This window comes from Polypterus senegalus, chromosome 6, assembly GCF_016835505.1.
Source record: "Polypterus senegalus isolate Bchr_013 chromosome 6, ASM1683550v1, whole genome shotgun sequence".
In the NCBI taxonomy this organism is placed as follows: domain Eukaryota; kingdom Metazoa; phylum Chordata; class Cladistia; order Polypteriformes; family Polypteridae; genus Polypterus; species Polypterus senegalus.
The window spans coordinates 165,854,035-165,867,550 of record NC_053159.1 but is presented as its reverse complement, the minus strand read 5'-3'; the positions used below and the strand labels follow the sequence as shown (position 1 = coordinate 165,867,550).

The 13,516-nt window shown below is 38.6% G+C and overlaps 1 protein-coding gene across 1 annotated transcript in view; it reads right to left on the bottom strand.

Moving 5' to 3' along the window:
- Positions 1-13,516, bottom strand: part of LOC120531773 (sodium-driven chloride bicarbonate exchanger-like) — a 337,177-nt gene that overhangs the window by 196,202 nt on the left and 127,459 nt on the right.

Here is a 13,516-nt window from a genome sequence, read left to right as displayed (position 1 = left end):
GAGTGGCAAAGTGCATTAATCCTTTCTCTTATCTCCCTGCAGACCAATCCTGGCTCCCATGACATCACTACTGGTTCCACCCCAGAAGACGTCACTTCCATACCAACTGAAGAGCCCACCTCCTAATGACATAATTTCCACATCCCAAGAAGTCGCAGCCCGATTATCTCATTTTCAGTTCCAGTCCCAAGATCCCTCCTCTTCCTGTTTTTGAACTATATATCTGCCATCTTTCCTAACCTGTACAGTTAAGTTTCGGCCTTTTGTTTGTAAAGATCATTTCCTCACACATTTTTTCATCTGCAAGCCAACTTTCAACTATACAGGAGGCTACCCTAAACATTTTTGTTGTGTCAAGGCTTGATTATTTCCCACAAAATATATTTTATCCCATAATACTTGCTTACTTTTTTGTTCTTTATATTGTACGGGCTTTAACTAAAAATAGTGATGAAGAAAACACAGTAAAGTTTTAATTCTGACAAATGTCAGATGAAGAAGCGTTTTGACTGAGCTGCTGCAGTGTCTACCCTACAGCTTGGCTATGCACACTTGGCTGCCTGGGTAGGCTACCCTGCAAAATAAAGAATGACAAATATAGTTCCCAAACTTTTATTCATTTTTTTTAATTATTACACAAACATTAGATATGATATCCTACTGATGACTGTATGTAATAAAAATTCACTGTAGCAATGCCTACTCTCAAGGTACAGTTTCTTTGATCCCTCTGCATTTTCTGTGGAACATGAATGTGTTATACTGTAGCTTGCTACAATCGTAACAAATGGCCCTGCTTATAATCTGTTTTGGAAACGACGGAGCATCCCTTTTTTCTGCAGCTTTGGGTTTGGAATCCTGAACAAAATCTGTAAATCATTTTTGGGGGTTTGCAGTAATCTTTCCTAAAGCTTTTCATCCAGGTTTTCTATATCCCTGTATAGTGCTTTTTATAATTCAAGGACATTGAAGCCTGTCACTGTCAGCTGATGGCTTTGCGAATCAGCATTACTGATAATCTTTAAGCTAATTCACTCAGCATCTGCTGAAAGCGTGCTATTTCACTTTCACGTGTGCTTAACACGTCTTCATATCGAAACAGTTGTAAAGGTTACATAAGAAGGCAGTGAGTGAGTATTTTTTGTAGTCGGCTTACAAATACATTTTAAACCAAGCTTGTTTATAGCGGTATTCTTTATAAGTAACACAAAAGAAACCCATTTTATTGTCACCTCAATTGACTTGTGATTGTCATATTAGGAGTCAAACATGGAGGCCGCACAGTGAAGAAGCTGCCTTCTGCTGGACAGAGGAGAAAACATTACTGTATTATGAAATAATAAAATCTGCAGCATGCATAGCACTTCAAGGTCACCTTTATTTTCCACAGAACCAGAGGGAGTTTCAACACAGTTGTTAAAGAAATTGAACAGAGGAGCCTGTAGGATGTTTGCCGAGCATCAATGCTCAGGCTGTTTGGATAAATTTAAATGTTTACCCCAAATTAAACATGCAGTGTGTCCTCTGGAGTCATAAGGAGTTCTGGTCTAAAAGGGTGGAACACAACAAATAGCTAAACTGTCCATTCAGATTTCTATTAAAACTACAGATATAGGACTCATTTATTAAGAGATAAATGTTATCTACAAGTATGAATATCCTAAGAACCCTTTGTGTTAAATCCGGGACTTCAAAGATGGGGAAACAGAAGTGAGGCTGAAAAACCTAGGGGGTCGCATCTATCTATCTATCTATCTATCTATCTATCTATCTACAGTGGTGTGAAAAACTATTTGCCCCCTTCCTGATTTCTTATTCTTTTGCATGTTTGTCACACAAAATGTTTCTGATCATCAAACACATTTAAACATTAGTCAAATATAACACAAGTAAACACAAAATGCAGTTTTTAAATGATGGTTTTTATTATTTAGGGAGAAAAAAAAATCCAAACCTACATGGCCCTGTGTGAAAAAGTAATTGCCCCTGAACCTAATAACTGGTTGGGCCACCCTTAGCAGCAATAACTGCAATCAAGCGTTTGCGATAACTTGCAATGAGTCTTTTACAGCGCTCTGGAGGAATTTTGGCCCACTCAGCTTTGCAGAATTGTTGTAATTCAGCTTTATTTGAGAGTTTTCTAGCATGAACCACCTTTTTAAGGTCATGCCATAGCATCTCAATTGGATTCAGGTCAGGACTTTGACTAGACCACTCCAAAGTCTTCATTTTGTTTTTCTTCAGCCATTCAGAGGTGGATTTGCTGGTGTGTTTTGGGTCATTGTCCTGTTGCAGCACCCAAGATCGCTTCAGCTTGAGTTGACGAACAGATGGCCGGACATTCTCCTTCAGGATTTTTGGTAGACAGTAGAATTCATGGTTCCATCTATCACAGCAAGCCTTCCAGGTCCTGAAGCAGCAAAACAACCCCAGACCATCACACTACCACCACCATATTTTACTGTTGGTATGGTGTTCTTTTTCTGAAATGCTGTGTTCCTTTTACGCCAGATGTAACGGGACATTGGCCTTCCAAAAAGTTCAACTTTTGTCTCATCAGTCCACAAGGTATTTTCCCAAAAGTCTTGGCTATCATTGAGATGTTTCTTAGCAAAATTGAGACGAGACCTAATGTTCTTTTGCTTAACAGTGGTTTGTGTCTTGAAATCTGCCATGCAGGCCGTTTTTGCCCAGTCTCCCTCTTATGGTGGAGTCGTGAACACTGACCTTAACTGAGGCAAGTGAGGCCTGCAGTTCTTTAGACGTTGTGCTGGGGTCTTTTGTGACCTCTCGGATGAGTCGTCTCTGCGCTCTTGGGGTAATTTTGGTCGGCCAGCCACTCCTGGGAAGGTTCACCACTGTTCCATGTTTTTGCCATTTGTGGATAATGGCTCTCGCTGTGGTTCACTGGAGTCCCAAAGCTTTAGAAATGGCTTTATAACCTTTACCAGACTGATAGATCTCAATTACTTCTGTTCTTATTTGTTCCTGAATTTCTTTGGATCTTGGCATGATGTCTAGCTTTTGAGGTGCTTTTGGTCTACTTCTCTGTGTCAGGCAGCTCCTATTTAAGTGATTTCTTGATTGAAACAGGTGTGGCAGTAATCAGGCCTGGGGGTGGCTACAGAAATTGAACTCAGGTGTGATACACCACAGTTAGGTTATTTTTTAACAAGGGGGCGATTACTTTTTCACACAGGGCCATGTAGGTTTGGATTTTTTTTCTCCCTAAATAATAAAAACCATCATTTAAAAACTGCATTTTGTGTTTACTTGTGTTATATTTGACTAATGGTTAAATGTGTTTGATGATCAGAAACATTTTGTGTGACAAACATGCAAAAGAATAAGAAATCAGGAAGGGGCAAATAGATAGATAGATACAGTGGTGTGAAAAACTATCTATCTATCATAGAGTGCCTTTCTATCTATCTATCTATCTATCTATCTATCTATCTATCAATCATATGGGAAAAAGTGCTTGAAACTGCTGAAACTGTCTGCTTGTTACTCTAGGACATCCTAACTTTATTTGTACCAACACACTTAAATTACAGTTGAGATCATAAAACAGATGTTTTATTCTATAAATCATATATTTAACTTAATTGTGCCATTTATCTGTTTATTGATTGGTGTAATTTAAATGCAGTATATGTTAGTTTAGCTAGTTAGTTAGTATTATGTTAAAATGTTTGCCTATATATTAGAACATTACAAAAAGAGCAGGCCATTCAGACCAACAAACCCTGCCAGTTCTATCCATTTAATAACATCAAGTCAAGGTTTGAAAGTCTCTAAAGTCCTACTGTCTACCACACTACTTGGTAGTTTATTTCATGTGTCTGTGGTTCTTTGTCTTATTTTCTACAATTGATCGTCTGTTAAACCCAAGTAACACAAAGGAATGCCCCCCAAATACTTCCAGTGAAACCTGTGAGGCTGTCGCTGTATTTTTCAATCAAAACATTAATGATATTAGAAATAACGTAGTACATCTCCCCAACACTGCGGAATACTCCTAAGCCCCAGTACTCTGCTATAAACAAATTAAATGCTTTCACCAGGATAGATTTACCTGATTTACATAGAATAATCTCTCAACTGAAACCCTCCACCTGCGTCCTTGACCCAATAGCAACAAGGTTTTTCAAGGAAGCATCAGGCGTGCTAATTGATAATACTCTTGACATAGTAAATTCGTCATTAAATATGGGGGTCTTCCCAGGCTGTCTTAAGACTGCTGTAGTTAAACCCCTACTTAAGAAAAATAATCTCGACTCCTCTGCTTTTGAAAATTTTAGACCCATCTCTAACCTGCCCTTCTTAAGTAAAATTCTAGAGAAGGCCGTCATTATGCACTTAAATGACCACCTCAATAAACCTGCTATTCTTGATTAATTTCAGTCAGGTTTTAGAACAAATCACAGCACAGAAACTGCACTCATTAAAGTAGTAAATGACTTGTGGGTAAATGCAGACAGAGGCCATTTATCTGTTCTCATCCTCCTTGATCTGAGTGCCGCATTTGACACCATTGATCACAATATTCTTAGAAATCGCCTTAATCAATGGGTGGGCCTCTCTGGCAGTGTCTTAAATTGGTTTGAATCCTACCTGGCAGGGCAAAAATTCTTTGTGAGTTGTGGTAATCACAACTCAAAGACACATGATATCCGATATGGTGTTCCACAAGGCTCTATCCTGGGTCTGCTGCTCTTCTCAATCTACATGCTTCCGTTAGGTCAGATTATCTCAGGGCACAACATGAGCTACCACAGCTATGCTGATGACACACAGCTGTATTTATCAATAGCTCCTGATGACCCCGATTCACTAACACAATGTCTTACTGGTATTTCTGAATGGATGAATAGTAATTTTCTCAAGCTAAATAAAGAGAAAACTGAAAATTTAATGATTGGCAATAATGGATTCAATGAGGTTATCAGAAATAAACTTGATGCATTAGGATTAAAAGTTAAGACGGAAGTAAAAAACTTAGGGGTAACTGTTGACTGTAATCTGAATTTTAAATCGCATATCAATCAGATCACTAGGACAGCATTTTTTCACTTAAGAAACATAGCAAAAATTAGACCTCTTATATCATTGAAAGATGCAGAGAAATTAATTCACGCTTTTGTTTTCAGTCGCCTAGATTACTGTAACGCACTCCTCTCAGGACTACCCAAAAAAGACATAAATCATTTGCAACAAGTGCAGAATGCAGCTGCTAGAATCCTAACTAGGAAAAGAAAATCCGAACACATTTCTCCAGTTTTGATGTCACTACACTGGTTGCCTGTGTCTTTCAGAATTGACTTTAAAATTCTGCTTATGGTTTATAAAGCCTTAAATAATCTCGCTCCATCTTACATAGCGAAATGTCTGACACCTTATATTCCAAATCGTAACCTTAGATCCTCAAATGAGTGTCTGCTTAGAATTCCAAGAGCTAAACTTAAAAGAAGTGGTGAAGTGGCCTTCTGCTGCTATGCACCTAAAATCTGGAATAGCCTGCTGATAGGAATTCGCCAGGCTGATACAGTAGAGCACTTTAAAACACTGCTGAAAACACATTACTTTAACATGGCCTTCTCATAACTTCACTTTAACTTAATCCTGATACTCTGTATGTTCAATACATCATAAAAACTATTCATGGTGGCTCTAAAATCCATACTGACCCCTACTCTCTCTCTTCTGTTTCTTTTTTTGCCTGCGCCGCCACCACCTACTCAAAGCATCATGATGCTCCAACATTGATGGACTAAAAGCCAGAAGTCTACGTGACCATCATCATCAAGTCCCCTTCCATGAGAACCCTAAATACAAAGAAGACTGTTTCATTTATGTGAGGTAGATTGCCCAGAGGGGACTGGGCGGTCTCATGGTCTGGAATCCCTGCAGATTTAATTTTTTTCTCCAGCAGACAGGAGTTTTTTTTTTTTTTGTCCACCCTGGCCATTGGACCATACTCTTATTCTATGTTAATTAATGTTGACTTATTTTATTTTCTTACTGTGTCTTTTATTTTTCTATTCTTCATTATATAAAGCACTTTGAGCTACATTTTTTTTTGTATGAAAATGTGCTATATACTGTCGATTCCTGTTAATCGGATCACATCGGGACGTGATCATTTTGGTCCTAATAACCGGCTGGTCCGATTACACGAACATGCCCTATACATGTGCAACCAAGATGGGATGTGCTATAAGTAACATATTAAAATGTCATTATGACTTTTATTGTGCTGCACATGCGTATGGCGAACGTACAAACAAGAACTACGTATATGTACGGTTGCTTACAACTTGGTTTATTGAAAAAGAAATCTACAAATTCTTCGAAACGATCTACACAGCACTCAGCATGTGAAGCACAATAAAAAAGGTTACATTACCAAATTCCAGTCAATGTTTGAAGAACTTGTCTAGTGTGATCTGACGCATTCTGTTGACACACTGGAGAGCCACAAAATGCTCGCCATTCAAAGCTTCAGCACTAAAAGCGTCCAGTTTGACTTTCTTGAAGCAAAAGCTTTCTCGCGTAAACTTTAATCCTGATTGACAGGAAGGAATTGCACGGACACTCTTGTTTATGCTCGACTTCATGTTACTGGGTGGTCCGTTTTAGCAGAGAAAGGGCAGACATGTTCACCCCCACTGGTTTGCACTTGGTACAAATTTTCCGACTTCCTGACCTTTGATAAAAGCCTAAATTCTACTGGGGAGCCCAGGGATCCTCCCAATGTCGCTGACCCGCTTTGCATCCTGCTTTCCGCGGGCGACTTGTGGCTTCTTTTTCTTATTCTCTGTCACGTTCTTTGGTCCGATTAAATGGAATTTTGGTCCAAATAAGTGAACAATATTAGGCTTATGTAATATGATCTGTTTCGGTGCTTTTGGATTTGGTCCGAATAAGTGGCTGGTCCGATTAACCGGTGGTCCAATTAACCAGAATCGACTGTAAATAAATGTTGCTGTTGTTTGTGTAAAGAAAAACTTTATAATACTAGTAATAATTATACTAATACTAATACTAATAATAGTTTCCAAATGTGTCCTTATATCCTTGATGAACTAATTTAAAAATCATGGTCTCGATCCCCTGTACTAATTCCCTTCATAATTTTAAACACTTCAGTTATGTCACCTCTTAATCTTCTTTTGCTTAAACTGTAAATGCTCAGCTCTTGTAATCTTTCCTCATAATTCAACCCCTGTAGCCTTGGAATCAGCCTCTTCTCTGGACCATTTCTAGCACTGCTGTGTCCTTTTTATAGCCTGGAGACCAAAAATGCAAATAGTACACCAGATGAGGGCTCACCAGTGCATTATAAACGTTGAGCAGATAATCCTCCTTGGACTTGTACTCCATACATCAAGGCGCTATATAACCTGACATTCTATTAGCCTGCTCCTAGGTTAGGTTTCACAGATCAAAGTTGGATAATGAGGATACAGAAGAGGAATTGAATTGATGAAAGGATGATGTTAGATATTTTTTGTTGAAGTATATCATGTATATCAGAATAGTGCATGGTTTCAACAATGATTCTAAACTAACAGGAATCAGGTTCTATAAAAACTTTACAGTAATAATGTTCTCAATAGTTTAGATTTTACTGAGAATCACATTTTCCACTTCAGAAAACAAGGTAGTTTTTACATGTTAATCAGATTATTTTCAAGCAAATATCAGTTTAGGCCAGCAAGAAAACAAATATCTACAGCAATCATTAAGGAAAGCAAAAACTCCATTGATGTAAAAATTGTTTAGCATTATTTAACATAATTATTTATTTTAGTACATTACATTGTTAATGTTGAAATGGGTTTCATTATTTCACTGAAACACAGAATAAAGCTGAGAAGCCCAAAGAATTATAATAACGGTTTTAATAAACCAATAAAATAACAAGAAGGGATGAACAAATGGAGATCACAAATGACTTAAATGAATATAAAACAAAACAACTCCTTGCTTGTCCTTTCTGGACTTACCTCAAAGTGAACTGAAGCTCTGTCTGCCTGGCAGGGTGTCATTCACTTCCTGCCTCTCTGTTTCTCCCTAAGCTCTGGTCTTACTTTCTGCTTGCCTATAACTCATCCTCCAACTCACTCTTTTAAAGAGTGTCACACATGTGTGTCAGTCGACCATGCTCTACGCTCTTCTGCAGTATGTACTTCCACTCTGGGACGAGAGGGGGTGCTGACGCTAACCTTCTCCTTTGTTTTTCCATCCTCAGTGCTGAGAAGATTCCCAGTGAGGGCAATTGACTCCACCCCATCCAGTTCTCCCGTTACATATCCCATGGTTCCCAGAAGGAGGCATCACCCAGTTAAAGAATGGACCCCAGTGACTATTATAGGCTCACCTGCCAAGAAAAAAGGTTCCTCATTAGGACCCTGCTTTTTTGTCTGTTTAGTGCCATCAAGTGCATGTTTTTAAGTGGACTGTTACCTAATTAAACTTGGGACAACCGGGTTGGCGTCCCAACATCTTCTCTTTGTAGACCTGCAGTTCCTTCTGATGACCACAAGAGGGGCTTTTAAACCTCACATGGGAGGAAGAGGGCATGAGTTAATGGGGGGCTAGTGGGGTCTGACCCGCCCTAACTGATGCAGCAGGTTACTAAAATAGGTAAAAGATATTTTTCTCAAAAGTTTTTTTTTTTTTAAATCTTAGTTAAATATGTTAATAATCAACAAATACAATAATTAAATCAATCCAAACCTTAAGGAACTCTGTCTTTTGCCCAGTGGGGGCCGGGTGGTCTCGTGGCCTCGGAACCCCTGCAGATTTTGTTTTTTTCTATCCTCCTGGCCATCAGACCTTAGTTTATTCTTTGTTAATTTCATTAGTGTTTATTGTAAAGCACTTTGAGCTACATCATTTGTATGAAAATGTACTATAGAAATAAATGTTGTTGTTGTTGTATGTGGCTTATCTTTAATAAACAACAGAGAAACATTCTGTATGATTTCAATTATGGATTAGTTTACCGTTTCAAATTTAGCTTGAGGGAGGGTATTTCAATTTATCTATATATATATATATATATATAAAGGAGAGCTGGGATCCGAGAGACTGTGTTTGTGTGTTTGTGGAGGGATTGAGAGTTAAGGCGGGTGGGGGAGTCACGTGATCATCTCCCCTTCCATTCACGTCATTTCATTCACTTCATTTCGCTCTGAGCTAAGCTCCACAGCTGACGCGGTCTTGCATTCTTTTTCCTTAGTGTTTAGTTCTTTCTCCTTTACTAATTTACTGTTTAGTACACGCGGTACTTACACAGTCACTCATAAAAGGGGAGAAGACTCCGTGCAAGAAATGGGTATTGAAACTACCTTGGAAGACATGCAATCAACGAGGCCATTAAACGGATCTCAAGAGAGGTCTTCTAGGTTGGAAAAAAAAGCGATTGGCTGCCAAAACCAGGCGACTAAACGAATCTCAACAAGAAACGACTTCTACGTTAGAAAAAAAAAACGATTCGCTGCCAAAATCAGGCGGTTAAATGAATCTAAAGAAGACAGGATTTCTAGATTGGGGAAAGGAGGATTGGCAGCCGAAACCAGGCGGTTAAAAGAATCTGAAAAAGACAGGACGTCTAGATTGGAAAAACCACGATCCGCTGCCGAAACTTGCTGGTTAAACGTGCAGCGAAGCGCGCCAGGTCTGCTAGTATAGTATATTTTATATATAATATTTTCCTCTTTGACAAACTCAAAAGCAGCTCCTGGAGTCAAAACAAGTGGCTTGGCAATCTGAGAAAATGTCAGTCATGTATCACACACACAGGAGGATGGACTAGAGACAGTTTTGGGGTCTTGACTACACAAAATAGTGTGAGTGCCCATCAACTTCAAGGTCCGATTATCACACAGAGTGAAAAAATGACCACTACAGAGTCACAGTTTTACAATAAATGGCAACACTCTGAGTATGGGCTCACTTTCTGAAATTATGTGAGACAAAGTATGCTGCATCATAGCTTATATCATTAATCAGCTGCTGCTGCACAGATGACAAATAACCAAGTAACCATCTCAAACCAAAGTCTGAAAAGTCAACTGCAGAATCCAATTGCAAAAGCCTACAAATGCAAGAAAATCAAATACTGCATAGGCCATTCTTGATATTAACACAGACAAATGATGACTTTTCAAAACTGTACTTTTCTGGACTTCTTTGCAGCAAAGCCCTTAATCTGATCACTAAAACCCTATTTGAAAACCATGTGGGGGATGATTTGAATTTAGTTTTGTTAAGTTTGACTTGATTGTACAAAATGTTACATGCTTTTAATGAATTCAATAAAAATAAATCCATCCATCCATTATCTAACCCGCTATATCCCAACCAGAGGGTCACGGGGGTCTGCTGGAGCCAATCCCAGCCAACACAGCGCGCAAGGCAGGAAACAAACCCCAGGCAGCACGCCAGCCCACCGCAGGACATACCCACACAGCAAGCACACACTAGGCACAATTTAGAATCGGCAATGCACCTAACCTGCATGTCTTTGGACCGTGGGAGGAAACCGGAGTACCAGGAGGAAACCCACGCAGACACGGGGAGAACATGCAAACTCCACGCAGGGAGAACCATAAAAATAAATAAATAAAATAAAATAAAAACCATGTCACTCTCGATTGGTGTCAGAGTCAAATGATCCAGTCTTTCCTGTCCCATTCTGGATCACAGCCCATTCCTTACTAGCCTGAACTTGGAGAAAGATCGCTCACCTCTTGGATTTGTGTCAAGCAATGAAAGGTAAAACCTGAGAGCAACATTTACATTTGGAAAATGTCCTGCAAGTATTTTATCTTTAAGAAACTGCAAAAAATATGGAGTGGGTGAAATGCTTTTAGTGCTTATGAATTATCTAAACTTAACAATCTGCTAACCAGTTCGCCACTGTGCATCAAAAAAGAAGAGAAAAAGACAGAACAATAACCACAAACAAATACAACAAATGGCCTCAAACTAGCAAGTGAATTTATATAATATGGGCTGTGTATAATATATAATATATCAGAATCAATAAGAATTCACTTTATTGTCCAGGTACTCTAATGCACACTAGGAATTTGTCCTGATAGTATAGGTGCAACATGCAAAGACAACACAGAATACAAAAGATTAATATTAAGAAGATTAAGAAGATAAAATATAAAATGATAAACTATGACACAGCAGGTGATGCCCTGGGTGAGTTGGATCAGCAGTGATCTTTGTGGGCCTCTTCCTTCTCCTGGACTCATATAGGACTTCAGTGTGTGGTAAGTTAGAGCCAGTTACACACTTTGATGATGAGCTGCAGATTTGTCTTAGCCTGAATGGAGGCAGCACCAAACCAGACAGTTATAGGTGAGGTCAGAATGGACTCAATGATGGCTGTGTATAATTTGACCATTATAGCTTGAGGGAGATTGAATTTCTTCAGCTGACGCAAAAAGAACATTCTCTGATGGGCTTTCTTAATAAAGCATGTGATATTATTGTCCCACTTAAGGTTTTATGACAGTACAGTGGCCCGAAATGTAAATGATTCTGTCATCCAAACAGCTGAGCCATTTATACCAAGTGACAGATGAGCAGGTGACTGCTTCCTGAAATCTATAATCATCTCCTCAGTTTTTTGGATGTTAAGGCCCAAATTATTATGGCTGCACTGCAGTGTGAGATTTTACACTTCTTGTTTTTTTATATGGTCTCATCAATGTGTGATGTCATCTGCAACTTTAAGAAGTTAGACAGATGAATCGCCAGACGTAGTTAGTTGTATAAAGTGAGATATATTTGTAATATATGTATATACTAAGGGGCTTTGCCCCCTGCTCGCTTCGCCCACTCGGCCTGTGCTGCATGTCAGTCACTTCACATTTCTGCCGCTCGCGTATGTGGATTTCACTTTCACCAAAAAAGTTTATTTTTATAAATTTTATACAATCCATACAAAGCAATAAAGTTTTTACAAAAAGAAAAATTGAGTTAAGAACAGATCGATCCCCACCCCTGAGAGAGACAGCAAGCCAAACGGTGTTAAATTGAAGGCTTGTAAACATACCTAAATTAATAAATTCTCTGTGCTTTATGAACTTATTTTAAAATATTACTGATTAGATCCTGCCATGTTTTGAAAAAAGTCTGTACAGATCCTCTAACTGAGTATTTGATTTTTTCCAATTTCAAATAATATAACACATCGGTTTCCCACTGACTTAAAAGAGGAGAGTTTGGGTTCTTCCAGTTTATGAGAATAAGTCTGCGTGCCAACAGTGTAGTGAATGCAATCACAATTTGTTTGTCTTTCTCCACTTTAAACCCTCTGGAAGAACCCCAAACACAGCTGTTAATGGGTTAGCAGGGATTGTGAGTCCAAGGCTGTCTGAGAGGTAATTAAAAATGTTTGTCCAGAATAATGTTAATTTGGTGCAGGACCAGAACATGTGACCTAGTGAGGCTTGGACTTGATTGCAAAGTTCTCAGGTTGGATCATGCCCTGGAAACATTTTGAAGAGTTTTAGTCGAGACAGATGTGCTCGATATATAATTTTGAGTTGTATAATTGTATGCTTTGCGCATATGGAGCTTGAGTGAATTCTCTGCATTGCTACTTTCCACTCCTTTTCTGATATATTAATTGAGAGATCTTTTTCCCAGTGTCCTCTTGGATCTTTGAAAGGAAGGGATTGTAAAATGATTTTATATATTGTAGAGATGGAGTCTAAATCCTTGAGATTGAGCAATATTTTTCCAGCATGGATGAGGGTGCAAGATGAGGAAAATCTGGAAGGTTCTGTTTAACAAAGTTCCTGATTTGAAGATAGTGAAAGAAATGTGTAGCTGGAATGTTAAATTTGGAATGTAATTGTTCAAAGGTTGCAAAGACGTTGTCTATATAAAGATCTCTAAGCAAGTTAATCCCAAATTTTTTCCAGATATTAAAAACTGCATATGTTTGTGAAGGTTGAAAGAGGTGGTTCTCTTGCAGAGGTGCCACAGATAGAAGCTTCTCCGTCTTAAAATGCTTTCTACATTGGTTCCAGATTCTAAGTGAGTGGAGCACAATTGGGTTATTAGTGTATTGCCGATAACGTGTGTTTATTGGAGCGCAGAGCAAGGAATACAAAGAAGTACTGCAGGATTTTACTTCTATTGTGGTCCAAGCCTGTGTATGTTCTTCAATTTGTGTCCAGGTTCTCATCGACTGTATATTTGCCGCCCAGTAATAAAACTGGAAGTTAGGTAGAGCTATGCCGCCTTCTGCCTTTTGTCTTTGTAGGGTCGCTCTTTTGATGCGTGGATGTTTTGAGTTCCAAATAAATGAGGTTATTGTTGAATCGAATTCCTTAAAGAGTGATTTATTAATGTATATTGGGATGTTTTGAAATAAAAAAAGGAGCTTAGGAAGAATATTCATCTTAACAGTGTTAATTCTTCCAGCTAGAGTGAGATGAAGAGTTGACCATCTATGCAAGTCTTGTTTAATTTTTTC